The sequence below is a fragment of the Rhinoderma darwinii genome, chromosome 5, assembly GCF_050947455.1.
Source record: "Rhinoderma darwinii isolate aRhiDar2 chromosome 5, aRhiDar2.hap1, whole genome shotgun sequence".
NCBI classification, from domain to species: domain Eukaryota; kingdom Metazoa; phylum Chordata; class Amphibia; order Anura; family Rhinodermatidae; genus Rhinoderma; species Rhinoderma darwinii.
In genome coordinates, this window is record NC_134691.1 from 12,337,568 (window position 1) to 12,352,028 (window position 14,461).

Consider the following 14,461-nt stretch of genomic DNA (forward strand, 5'->3'; position numbering starts at 1 on the left):
TGCGGGCACAAAACGCACACGTTCGTGTAAACCCGGCCTTATTCACACGAACGTGTCAGTTCCGTGTGGCATCAGTATGTGATGCGTGCCTGCGTAATTTCTTTGCATATGGCATATGGCATATGGCAGCGTGATGACACTCTGTTTTTATGTTTACAAACATAAAACCAGGAGGTGCTTTTCTTGTTTCATTCATTTATTTTGCTACGGTAGCGAGAATCACGCGCGGCACACGGAAGTGCTTCCGTTTGCCGTGCGGGATTTTCACGCACCCATTTACTTCAACAGGTGCGTGATGCGCGAAAAACGGCCAAGTATAGGACATGTCGTGAGTCTTACGCAGGGAACATACGCTACGTGAAAATCACGGACTGTCTGAACGGCCCCATTCACTAACATAGGTCCGTGCGACGCGTGTAATTTTCACACACGTAGCACGGACGTAACACACGTTCGTGTGAATAAGGCCTTATTGTCATTTTGTTATGTTTATCACATTTAAAGATACTAATCAGTTGTCAATCAAAAGCATAAAACACCTTCCGGATGAGAACAATTTTATTTCCAGTTGTTCTGAATCACAAGCTAATCTTTGATTTCATAAATATGCATGACGCCGACAGATATTATGTGCCAAATGTAATCACTAAACTTGTCCTAATAGGGTTGGAAATTGTTAGGATTCCTCATGCATTGATTCAATTGTGCTTCTGAATATGCACGATGAACCGTTCAATGGCTTCCAGTTTTACGAGATTGGAAATAAATTAATTTTTTATTATGCAATGGCTCATGTCTTGAAGCTTTTCTTTGGTCTCATTGCCTCCAAGAATCACACTGACTTGTTCTTGACTTATTCTTCATGCCTTACATTTGCGCTCTCTTTTTAGAAACAAGCAATGTTCATATCATTTTAATGATAAAACTTCTTAATTACTTAATGGGAACAAAGCCGGCCGTCTTCTTTATGATGATCTACGGAGAGCTGGGGATTCTGATTTCCGTGACGGGTGAGCTACAAAGAAAAATAGACAATTAACAAGCGAGTAATTTCACTGCCTTCAAATGACGTAGGAAAGGTCAACGCATTTGTCAATGTTACTTGACTTCCAGGGAAATATATCACCACGTATAATGACTCTTTCCGTTAGCACCCGTGATATTTCACCAGCAAAACTGTGAATAATTATACGGTCACGCTACATTTCAACGTAAATAGTAATGTAAATGAAGGTATTGTTCCTTCTTCTTAAAAAATAGCATAGGGCAGGTAGATCCTTATAAAGTTGTAACACTAAGTAAATTATAAGAATACTAAAAATCACGAAAGAGTACTGTGACCATCGAAAAGCATGAGGTCACTGGAGTATGTCACATATACAGTCAGGTCTTAGTATTGGGACGATTTCCATAATTTAGCCTCTATAGACCACCACAATGGATGTAAAGCAAATCAATAAAGATGTGACGGAAAGGTAGACTTTCAGAATTGATCACGGGGTTTTTACAAAAATATTGCACTAACCATTAAGGTTCCTCTTACACGGCACGACATGGGCCGTGTAAACGAGTGCCGATCAACAAGACAGCTCGTTGATCGGCGCTCGTTTGCTTCTTTCTCAAGGAGCTATGTATGGAGATGAGGGCTCGTTAGTACGATCGCTCGTTTTCAGACGGCGCTCGTTTACACCGGGAGATGTGCTGCCGACAACAATATTTTTTCTTGCTGCATAAACGATACGATGAGCTGAAGAACGAGCGTTTGCTCTTTCATCGGCTGATCGTTGCCTTTCTTTACAATAAATCGGGAACAAGCGATCACATGAGCGCTCGTTTGCCAAATAATTGAGCCGTGTAAAAGAGGCTTTAGGCTCAAAATTTATGGGACATTTCACTGATAAGCAGTTTCATGGCAGGGTGTTCTGTCGATATTTCATGAGAAATTAAAGAGATAAAAGGTCTGGAGTTGATACCAAGTATTTATTTTGCATAAGATTGCTGTTCTAGGGAACTTTCAATATGCGTCCAAAGATGTGTCAATGCAAGACCAGGCAGCCATCGTCAGACTGAAAAAACAAAAGGAGCGGCCAAATCAACACTGTGGTATAGTCTTAAAAACAAGGAGTACTCTGGCGAGCTCCGCAACACCAAAAGGCCTTGAAGGCCCCAGAGGAAAACTAAAGTGGATGATCACAGAATTATTTCCCTTCACAACATCTAGTAAAGTCACTAAGACTCTGGTGGAGGTCGGCGTGTCATTGTCACAGGCTACAGTCAAGAGAAGTCTTCAGGGTTGTAAATACAGAGGGTTTATCTTAAGATACCTCACACTCAATAGAACGGTCGCCCAGATCGCCCGGTCCTGAAACAAGATTCTCTGGAAAGATGAAACCAAGAATGTACTTGTAGCAGAAGCGTCAGAATGACTAAGGACGCAGGAAGCGTCAGAAACGCGTAGGCTCATTCTACTTATGATATTTTCTCCTTACACCTCAGGATTCTACATCCCTAACGAAGTCCTGATTTTTAGATTTTCGATTAATTAAACTTGGAATTAGTTTCTATTTTACATACATCTACGCTGGATCCATCTCTTCTTCTTTGCCATTGTCTATCTGTCGTGAGCCGACACGAGGGTCCGTGCGGAGTTATCTAAGCAAGCAAGCTAGCTAAATAAGGTGAGCTGGAGGCAATTTTCTCTATTTTTCGTCTACCTGTGTAATGGCAGGAAGGAGGTGAAGGGAAAGTGAGCCCTAATCTACCCACCGCCCTGTCCCTGCCTACTTGCAACGACCCGCCCTAGGCGACGAGGTACAACTGGGCGGCGGTCCCTACGCTGTCTAAGTGCACAGGAAAACAAACAGGGAACACGCAGGGGAAGGGGCAGTAGCCACGGAACGCCACGAGGAAACGGAGCGGCGAACGAACAGTCAGGACCAGGACGAAGTGAGTCCACCCGAGCGGGCACGGAGACAGAAGCAAGCCAGGGGCAAAGCAAAGCAGGTCAAGCAGAACTGCAGCAAGGCAGAAGCACGGCAGAAGCAGGCTGGAGCAAGCAGCAGTGGGGCCAGGAATCCAAAAGAATTACAAGCACTGAAGGAGAGAACAGGGCAGGTAATAAAGGACAGGGGGCGGAGCTAACTCCGACAGACCAGGCCGCGATAGGCTCTCCCACTCCTGAGCCTGCCACCCTGGTTGGTGGGAGATGGTGTCAGTCGAACAGGTCTGGCCTCAGGTGTGGACTGATTAATCCCAGGAGTATACCTAGATGAAGTACCTGGCAGATCCCTAACAGTACTCCCCCTTTTATGAGGGGCCACCGGACCCTTACTAAGGGGACCCGGTTTAGTGGGGAAGAGAAGGTGGAACCTCCTGATCAATACCCCAGCGTGAACATCCCGGGCAGGTACCCAAGTCCTCTCCTCCGGCCCGTATCCTCTCCAATGGACCAGGTACTGGAGGGAGCCCTGGACCATCCTACTGTCCATAATCTTGGCCACCTCGAATTCAACCCCCTCAGGGGTGAGAACGGGAACAGGAGGTATCCTCGAGGGGGACCAGGACGGGGAGCAGCGTTTAAGGAGGGAGGCATGGAAGACGTCATGTATGCGAAAGGATGGGGGGAGCTCCAGACAGAAGGATACAGGGTTGAGGACTTCAATGATCTTATAAGGTCCAATAAATCGGGGAGCAAACTTCCTGGACGGGACCTTAAGGCGCAAGTTCCTGGACGACAACCAGACCAAATCCCCGACGACAAACCGGGGGTTAGCAGAACGTCTACTATCCGCCTGAATCTTTTGTGCGCTCTGGGACGCCTCTAGGTTCTTCTGAACCTGGGCCCAGACAGTGCACAGTTCCCGATGAACATCCTCTACCTCAGGATTATTGGAACAACCAGGGGAGACGGAGGAGAACCTTGGGTTAAACCCGAAATTACAGAAAAACGGGGAGACCCCTGACGAGTTACTGACCCGGTTATTCAGGGAAAATTCAGCAAGGGGAAGGAATGAGACCCAATCGAATTGACAGTCAGAGATGAAACACCTTAAATATTGTTCCAGGGATTGGTTGGTCCTTTCCGTTTGGCCATTAGTTTCGGGATGGAAGGCGGAGGAGAAGGACAGATCAATCTCCAACTTTTTACAAAAAGCTCTCCAAAATAAGGAAACAAATTGTACCCCTCTGTCAGAAACGACAGAGACGCAGGATGTGTTTCACAAACAAAGAAGCTAACGTCTTGGCGTTAGGTAGCTTCTTAAGGGGCACAAAGTGGCACATCTTGCTGAAGCGGTCGACTACCACCCACACCACCGACTTGCCCTGAGATGGAGGCAAATCGGTGATAAAATCCATGGAGATATGGGTCCAAGGTCTCTGGGGAATGGGCAAGGAACGTAGTAGGCCCGCAGGTCGGGACCTAGGGGTTTTGGACCTAGCGCAAACCTCACAAGCGGCGACGTAAGCCCTAACATCTTTAGGCAACCCAGGCCACCAATAGTTTCTGGTAATGAGGTGTTTGGTGCCCAAGATGCCAGGATGACCAGATAGAGCGGAGTCATGGTTTTCCCTGAGTACCCTCAGCCGGTATTGCAGGGGAACAAACAGTTTGTCCCCAGGGACGTTCCCGGGAGCTGCACCCTGATCAGCCGCGATATCAGAAGCTAAATCAGAATCCGTGGCAGAGACGATTATACCAGGGGGTAAAATACAAGCAGGATCCTTCTCGGAAGGAGGATTGGCCATGAAACTACGTGACAGAGCATCAGCCTTAATATTCTTGGACCCAGCCCTATAGGTAACCAAGAAATTAAATCTGGTAAAGAATAGTGCCCACCGAGCTTGTCTAGGATTAAGCCTCCGGGCCGATTCTAGGAAAACCAGATTCTTGTGATCCGTAAGGACCGTTACCTGTTGTCTGGCCCCCTCCAGGAAGTGCCGCCACTCCTCAAAAGCCCATTTAATGGCTAGAAGTTCGCGGTTTCCAATATCATAGTTACTCTCCGTGGGCGAAAACTTCCTAGAGAAGTAAGCACAGGGGCGGAGATGGGTGAGGGAGCTGGTACCCTGGGACAAGACGGCCCCCACTCCCACCTCGGAAGCGTCAACCTCCACAATAAATGGCTCCTCTTGGTTGGGCTGAATCAGCACGGGGGCCGAGATAAAGCACTTCTTGAGAGTCTCAAAGGCCTGAACGGCCTCAGGGGGCCAATGGAGGACATCAGCACCCTTGCGGGTAAGGTCCGTAAGAGGCTTAGCGACGACCGAGAAGTTGGCAATAAATCTCCTGTAATAGTTGGCGAACCCTAAAAAACACTGTAACGCCTTAAGGGAGGCAGGTTGGACCCATTCCGCCACAGCTTGAACCTTGGCAGGGTCCATGCGGAATTCATGAGGAGTGAGGATTTGCCCTAAAAATGGTATCTCCTGTACCCCAAAGACACATTTTTCAGTCTTAGCAAACAGATTATTCTCCCGAAGGACCTGGAGCACCTTCCTGACATGCTCCACGTGGGAGGACCAGTCCTTGGAAAACACCAGTATGTCATCAAGGTACACAACAAGAAAATTACCCAGGTACTCTCTCAGGATTTCATTAATAAAATTCTGGAAGACAGCAGGGGCATTACACAACCCAAAGGGCATGACCAGGTATTCGAAATGACCCTCGGGTGTGTTGAACGCAGTTTTCCACTCATCCCCCTCTTTGATGCGGATAAGGTTATATGCCCCCCGTAGATCGAACTTAGAAAACCATTGGGCTCCCTGAACCTGATTAAAAAGATCCGGAATCAAAGGAAGTGGGTACTGGTTCCTTACGGTGACCTTATTCAGGTTACGATAATCAATGCACGGCCTAAGACCACCATCCTTCTTCCCCACGAAGAAGAAGCCAGCACCTACAGGAGAAGTCGAGGGGCGAATGAAACCCTTGGCCAGGCATTCTTGGATATACTCCCTCATAGCTTCACGTTCAGGACAAGAGAGATTAAATATCCTACCCTTAGGAAGCTTGGCACCAGGCACCAAATCGATAGCGCAATCGTAATCTCTATGGGGGGGCAACACCTCGGAGGCCTCCTTGGAAAACACATCGGCGAAGTCCTGAACAAACTCAGGAAGCGTGTTTACCTCCTCCCGGGGAGAAATAGAGTTAACAGAAAGACATGACATAAGACATTCACTACCCCATTTGGTGAGATCCCCAGTATTCCAATCAAACGTGGGATTATGCAACTGCAACCAGGGAAGGCCTAAAACCAGATCAGACGATAATCCCTGCATCACCAGTACAGAGCACTGCTCCAAATGCATGGAGCCAACCAGGAGTTCAAAAACAGGAGTATGCTGAGTAAAATAACCATTAGCAAGGGGAGTTGAGTCGATTCCTACTACAGGGATAGGATAAGGTAAATCAATACAAGGCATCTTTAGAGACATAGCAAATTCCACAGACATGATATTAGCAGATGAGCCAGAATCCACGAAAGCACTGCCCGTGGCAGACCGGCCAGCAAACGAGACCTGAAAGGGAAGCAAAATTTTATTGCGTTTCACATTAACGGGAAATACCTGTGCGCCCAAGTGACCTCCCCGATGATCACTTAGGCGCGGAAGTTTTCCGGCTTCTTATTCTTGCGCCTGGGACAGGTGTTCAGTAGATGCTTGTCGTCCCCACAGTAGAAGCAGAGACCATTCATTCTGCGAAACTCCCTACGTTGTCGAGGGGACATGGAGGCCCCGAGTTGCATAGGTACCTCCGAGTCCTCCGTGGAGGGGCGAGGAGACGGGACCTCGGGGGGGATCGCAGAAAAGTCAGAGGGGAGCACACTGAAGCGTTCTAGCTGACGTTCCCTGAGACGTCGGTCAAGTTGTACTGCTAGGGCCATAACCTGGTCAAGGGAGTCAGACGAGGGGTAGCTAACCAGCAGATCCTTCAGGGCGTCAGATAATCCTAACCTAAACTGGCACCTTAGGGCCGGATCGTTCCACTGAGAAGCTACGCACCACTTCCTAAAATCAGAACAGTATTCCTCAACCGGTCTCCTACCCTGACGTAAGGTCACCAGCTGACTCTCGGCTAAAGCAGTCCTGTCAGTCTCGTCGTAAATGAGTCCGAGGGCAGAGAAAAAACGATCAACAGAGGAAAGTTCAGGGGCGTCAGGAGCCAAGGAGAAGGCCCACTCTTGGGGCCCTTCCTGGAGTCGGGATATGATGATACCCACCCGCTGGTTCTCGGAACCTGAGGAGTGGGGCTTTAGGCGGAAATACAGTCTGCAACTCTCCCGGAAGGAGAGAAACGTCTTACGGTCCCCTGAAAACCGGTCAGGTAACTTGAGGTCGGGTTCTAGACGTGAGGTGAGGGGTACTACTAAAGCAGCGTCACCCTGATTGACCCTTTGGGCCAGGGCCTGGACCTGTAGGGAGAGGCCCTGCATCTGCTGGGTCAGGGTCTCAAGGGGGTCCATGATAGCGTCAGCGTAGGAGAAATGGTAGACTAGGTTAGGGGCTTGTAATTATGTAATGGCAGGAAGGAGGTGAAGGGAAAGTGAGCCCTAATCTACCCACCGCCCTGTCCCTGCCTACTTGCAACGACCCGCCCTAGGCGACGAGGTACAACTGGGCGGCGGTCCCTACGCTGTCTAAGTGCACAGGAAAACAAACAGGGAACACGCAGGGGAAGGGGCAGTAGCCACGGAACGCCACGAGGAAACGGAGCGGCGAACGAACAGTCAGGACCAGGACGAAGTGAGTACACCCGAGCGGGCACGGAGACAGAAGCAAGCCAGGGGCAAAGCAAAGCAGGTCAAGCAGAACTGCAGCAAGGCAGAAGCACGGCAGAAGCAGGCTGGAGCAAGCAGCAGTGGGGCCAGGAATCCAAAAGAATTACAAGCACTGAAGGAGAGAACAGGGCAGGTAATAAAGGACAGGGGGCGGAGCTAACTCCGACAGACCAGGCCGCGATAGGCTCTCCCACTCCTGAGCCTGCCACCCTGGTTGGTGGGAGATGGTGTCAGTCGAACAGGTCTGGCCTCAGGTGTGGACTGATTAATCCCAGGAGTATACCTAGATGAAGTACCTGGCAGATCCCTAACAACCTGCTCCCGACATCTTCTCTCTCATGGCTGATCCCGCTCCTCTTCTCCGAGGTCTGCGCCTGAAGGCCTCCCACTCCCCCGATGCTCTTTGTCTGGGCCCTAATGCATAGTAGCAAATATTCAAACGAGAACTTTGAAGGCCAAAGTGGAGAAGGGTTCCATGTGAACAGCAGTTAAATATGGATCAGTCGATCCTGAGAGTTCTTAAAAGGACAGCATGCGCCAAATTATTGCACTCAGCTTTCCCTGGGTGTAAAGGGTCCTCCTCTTCCTGTTTTACTTGCCAGAGCAATATGGTTCCTCCAACCTTGTCTTGTGATAATTTGCCATATTATTTTTGGATTTCCTGTGCTTGACCTCTGCTTGTTTTTTTGACCATCCTTGCCTACCCCCTGCCCTGAACTCTAACTAGTGACCCGTGATGAACCATTGCCATCTGCCCTGACATTTTTGCTTTACCTGACTATGCATTATGTCTTTGAGTCTGCACTACGCCTGTTTACGTTGCCCGTCATTAATCCCTTCCCGCACCTTGACGTAACTGCACGTCGATGTGTGCAGTAACTTTGTGCACCTCGACGTTCAGTTACGTCAGTGCTTTGAGAGTTCACCGCCGCACGGCACTACACTGCAGCGGAGGTTAACTGTGGAGGGCGTCTGCCCTGCATTCCCCGTTGCCGATCAGTGGCCCATTGCCGCTGATTTCGGCACTTAACCCCTTAATTGCGGCATTCGATTGCGATCGCCACACTTTAGTTGTTTAGCGCAGATCGGAAGACCCCATGTGAAATTACAGGGCTGGCGATGATATCCATGGCAGCCGGACGCCAGACAATGACAACCGGGTTGCCATGTACGGAAGCCTCGGAGGAGCAGCCTCCGGCCGGTCCTCCGATGCTTCCTGTCAGTGTGACTGTCACGTCACAATGACAGTTAGAGTACATTACACTACGTGTGTAGTGTAATGTATTCCAGCAGCGATCAAAGCTGCAAGTCTAAGTGTCCCCTAGTGGGACAAGTACAAAAAGTAAAAAAAAGAATGAAAATGTTTTAAAAAAAAGTGTAAAAATAAAAGTTATAAGTGACATAAACAAAGAATGCTTATTTTCCTATAATAAGTCTTTCATTATAGGAAAAAAATTAACACGTAAAAACAAAGTACACATATTTTATATCACCGTGTTCGTAACGACCCCAACTATAAAACTATAATATTATTTTTCCCACACGGTGAACACCGCAAATAAAATAAACGAAAAACAAATCCAGAATCGCTATTTTTTGGTCACCACCCCTCTCAAAATATACAATAAAAAGTGATCAAAAAGTCGCATGTACGCCAAAATAGTACTAATACAAATTACAACCCGTCCCGCAAAAAACAAGCCCTTACACAGCTTTTTTGACTGAAAAATAAAAAAGTTACGGCTCCCAGAATATGGCGATGCAAAATGTGCAGTGTTCCAAAAGCGGATAGGATTGGGCGCCATTTATAAGTGCGACACTGGCCACATATCTGCGGATTATTATTTATTTACCCCATTATTATACCCTCTTATTATGCCCCTGATGTACTCTGCCCAGCCTACATGTGCCCCCACATTATAAACTGAAATACCAGCAAAACGCCAGAGCTTCTACCAAGCAAAATCTGCGCTCTCTGAAGCCAAATGCCACTCCCTCCCTTCTGAGCCCTACAGCGTGCCCAAACAGCAGTTTACGTCCACAGATATGGCATCACAATACCCGGGAGAACAAAGGTTAATTTATTATGAGGTATATGTGGCAAAACATATAAATGCACTAAAATGGAACATCCATGGAAAATTGTAATTTTCACTCTGCACCATCCGCTGCACATTAAACCTTTTGCTCTCCATGACTTAATAGCATGTCGTGGTGTGGGGGGTGATATATGAAGCGTGTCACGCGCTGAGCCTGTGCCATACGCTGCGGGTGTCAGCTGTGTATTACAGCTGACACCCGGGACTAACGGACAGACACAGCGATCGCGCTGTTACAGGAACATGTAAAAATGACAATATACTGTAATACATTAGTATTGCAGTGTATTCTACCAGTGATCTAACGATCGCTGGGTCAAGTCTCCTAGGGAGACTAATAAAATGTGTAAAAACAAAAGTAAATAGTTATTATTAGTGGAAAAAAAGAGATAAATATTTAAAGTCCAAAAAGAAACCCTTTTCATTTATTTCTCTAAAGTAATGTAAAAAAAATACACAAAATTTATATCGCTGCGTCCGTAAAAGTCCAAACTATTACAATATACCATTATTGAACTCGCACGGTGAACGCCGTGAAAAATAAAGAGTTTTAAACTGCAAAATTACTGTTTTTTGGTCAAAAAACGATGCAAACATAAAGTAGACATATGGGAAATATAAACTAGTATGTATTTTGTGTGGTATTACCATCTGTCTTACAAGCAGATACATTTAAATTTCGAAAATTGAAAATTTTTGCTAATTTTATCTAAATCTTGGTGTTTTTTTACAAATAAATATTTAATTTATTGACCAAATTTTTTTCCCTAACATAAAGTACAATATGTCACGAGAAAACAATCTCAGAAACACTTGGATATGTAAAAGTATTCCCAAGTTATTACCACATAAAGTGACATATGTTAGATTTGAAAAATCGGCTTCGTCCTGAAGGCCAAAACATGCTCAGTCCTAAAGGGGTCAAGGGAGTCCACTCCGGGGTTAGCAACCTGGGGTTCCCCTGCATCAAAGTCCAGATCCCTGTATAGATGTTAAAGCCAGGGGTCTCCTTAGACTCCGTTGCATGGAATAGCCCAACGTCAAATCCTTTGGTGACAAAGTGGGTTGACATCACCCTCTACAGTCCCCGTGATAGATTTTATTCCCGGGCCCCGTAACCAAGGCAAAAATTTAAATGGGGGCCCCCAGACCTTGATTGATATCCCCCTGACCATTATGTACAATTATCATCCATCTATAGCATAGGTAAAAAGTGTCTGATCACTGGGGGTCCACTGGTGGGACCTCCACAGATCACTAGAATAAAGGTCCCGAGCTTACCGTTTCTCCTTACTGCACGAGACATTGAAGAGAACTTTGAATGGAGTGGCAGTAAAGCATGTGTGGTGGCGCTCCAGTCAAAATCTGGGACTGATGGAAACAGGCGAGAACAGTTTTTGGCTGTTTCAATTAGTCCCATAAACATTGAATGGAGCGGAATGGAATAGGTGCCAGGTCAGGAAGAATGCAGTGTGCGGACACTGAACAGTTGGAGAAGGTAAGACGGTGGGGGAGGGGTGTTTACCCTACCTTCAGTTTTTCTTGTACCATAGTGCAAACTCAACCAAAAAGAGAATATTTCTTTAAAGAGAGAAAGCAAGCTGTTCCTTAAACATATAATTATATTTCCATCAATACGAATCAGAACACTAACGGAAATGGTTTCTATATTTAGAAAATAAAATCAGTGAAAATTAATCATTTTTACTCTTTCCAATTATCTAACTCAGACTGAAGACATAAACAATATAAAAAAAAATCAGCAGGATGAATACACTTTATTTTCATGGAGGAAAAACTGATAATTTCCCTCCAATTACTGAAAGTGTGAGACATGAGACAGGCACAACAATGAGTTTCCAGTTATGCTGACTATACGGTATAAGGGGGACGTCGCAGTCATTTACCAAGGAGTAAGACCTATCGGAGGACTCATGCACACAGTCATATCACGGCTCTGTTTAGTACAAATCCATCAAAGAGCTGCCATAGAGATCTGTGAGCCCTATACTGAACCTCTGTATGTCTCCAATTTTATACAGAAGCATACAGAAATGTTTTATATGCTATCAGGGGACACTTCTTTCCTATGAGGGAGCACAAAGGGAGGCATTTTTATGTGGTGGGAGCACAAAGTGTGTTATTTACACTGTTTTGAGGCGGAAGGGGGTTTTATTAATAATAATAATACCCCCACTCAGCCCGAAAATAATAATAACAAACCCCTTTTTGCCCCTACACAATAAAAAAAATGACAATTTCTTTATATTTTTCTAGGGAACACAAAGGGGGCATTATTATTATTATTTTTTCGTTGGCAGAAAAAGGGGCCATTATTACTGTTTTTGGGCAGACAGAAGGCATTACTGTTAAGCCGCATTATTACTGTCTAGGAGGCACAAAGAGAGCATTTTTACTTTGTAAGGGGCACAATGGGGGCATTATCAAGATAATGTTGCTACAAAAGGGGAATTATTACAATCTAGGGGACACTCAAAGACGGGCATCATTAATGTGTGGGGCACTTTGTTAGGCTGAAATGGGCACTATTACTGTTTGGGGGCACTGAGATAACTTTTAGTGTGTGGGGCACTGTTACTGTGTGGGGTACAAAAGGGGGCACTATTACTTTGTGGGAATCAAAGGCAGGGGCACTTTTACTGTGTCTAATGTCTGGGGTACAATATCGGGCGCTATCTTTTTGCCACTAGTATTGTTGTAGGCACTATTGTTTTCGGGTGTGATGTTTGTGTGGCAGTTTTTCATGTGGAATTAACTATAGTTATGACACCATTATTTCTGAAGTACAGTATTTGTGGAAACTGTGCAATACAGCAGGTACAGTGATAGGCCCTGTGTAGGTTAGAAAAAAGTTATGAAGGGTGCAGGAAGAGCGAGGATCTAAAGATGTCTGGGCAGCAAACCCTGCAGACACAAGTCCTGGTCGGAAGAAGTTTTCATGGCAGTCTGGACCGGATTGAAAATACGGAAAAAGTGAACAATTAGAGAAGACGTCAACTGTAAGTCATTGGATATAATTGTACTGTCTATGGTCTGCAGAGTACTTGTATAGAAATGGTATCTACCACTATATGGTCACTGTATGCTGGTAGTATTGATCTTCATAAAGTGGGGTTTTTTTTGGTAACAGTATAGGAAATTATGAAGTAGAAATGGTATAATGTTCATGGTGTGGCAGCATTAATTGGGCCTTGTATAGTGGTATTATTGGTAATATTGGTCTTTCTATATTGACTGTGACTATAGTATGTGACTGTGCTATTGATACCATAATTCAGCATTTCGAGACCCACTTTTAATATTGCCCAGGACCACACTTTGTCTAAAACTGGCTCTGTGCCCGATCCAGGTGTTGGCGGGAAATGGATACAAATTTATGTCAGTGCCGTACAAAGTCCACATACACAAACAGAACATTACTGTGGGCGCTCCTGTCGGGGTTAAATTAACAATCAAACTTCATTCAAACTCCACTGCTCAAACTATAAGCTCATTGCAACTCTTGTATATTGGCTGTACCTAGTATTGTAGCTTAGCCCTATTCACTTGAGTTGAGTTGCAATACCAGATACAGCCAATATACAAGAGTGGCGCTGTTTACAGATCTGTTTTCTGTCGGTAAATGAGATTCATTTTGTTGACATTCAATGGCTGAAAACCCTTCCTGGCATAGTCCTGCTCCCACACCAGCTGCATTTGTTACAGTGTATGAGTCTAGACAATTCTGTGTGTTCTAAACACAGCAGCAACTCAGATCCCTTCTGTCCTGGACTCCAGGATGAAAGTTCATGCCTATACTGATAATTTTAATAAGTTCAAGTTATGTGACCAGCATTATGCAAGGAAGTGTTCCAGCCTCTGGTTGTAAACAAGAATGTTTATATTCGCTAACAGAAAGCAGAGATCTTGAAAATGGTAGGAAATTGAAGCACAAAGTATATTAGAGAGTTACAGAAGTTTTCATTAAACAATGAATAAACAGGTTAACCATTTACCAAAAAGTAACTTTAAGTGTTTATATGGGCAGGATTGCAGCAACGGGTAAGGACTATTCTCTGGGTAGCCCCATCAGATGGAACGAGCTGGGTGGCCACCTCTAAAAGCTCAGGCACAGAGTACAGACCCGAGGAGGAAACTTGTAATAAAGCACTAAACTATGTTGTGCTGATGGACCTGTTAGCTGTCACATGGGGCCCTCTTAAACAGAAAGCGCTGGGGAGACGGTCGCCGTCTTAGGACTTGATAGGTAAGAGTTTAAAAAAACATAAAAATGTAAAAAATTTAATTTTGGAGTCATCTCACCACTTTTTTATTAATTCAACACTTTTGGGCTGTTTTATTAAAAACTGAAAATCTTTTTGAAGTCTGCTGTAACCAAATGGTATACATGGGCCAACAATCTAACCACCTATGACTTCACATGCTATAAATTCTGTATATAAGAGGACATCAAATTTTGTAGGTTTAGACTACTAACACCATTGTGGCCTTCTGAGCCTACTTTTTGGACTGCTGTTCTCTTGTGCCTTCTATAGACCTTTAAGGACGTGATTCAAT

The 14,461-nt window shown here is 45.5% G+C and overlaps 1 long non-coding RNA gene across 1 annotated transcript; it reads right to left on the reverse strand.

The window, feature by feature from the left end:
- Positions 1-540: 540 nt before the first annotated feature.
- Positions 541-8,977, reverse strand: LOC142652311 (uncharacterized). Its single transcript, XR_012847798.1, has 3 exons — positions 8,894-8,977; positions 8,100-8,198; positions 541-1,015 (listed from the first exon to the last, which is right to left on the reverse strand). It is a non-coding gene; the product is annotated as an uncharacterized LOC142652311 (long non-coding RNA).
- Positions 8,978-14,461: the final 5,484 nt, after the last annotated feature.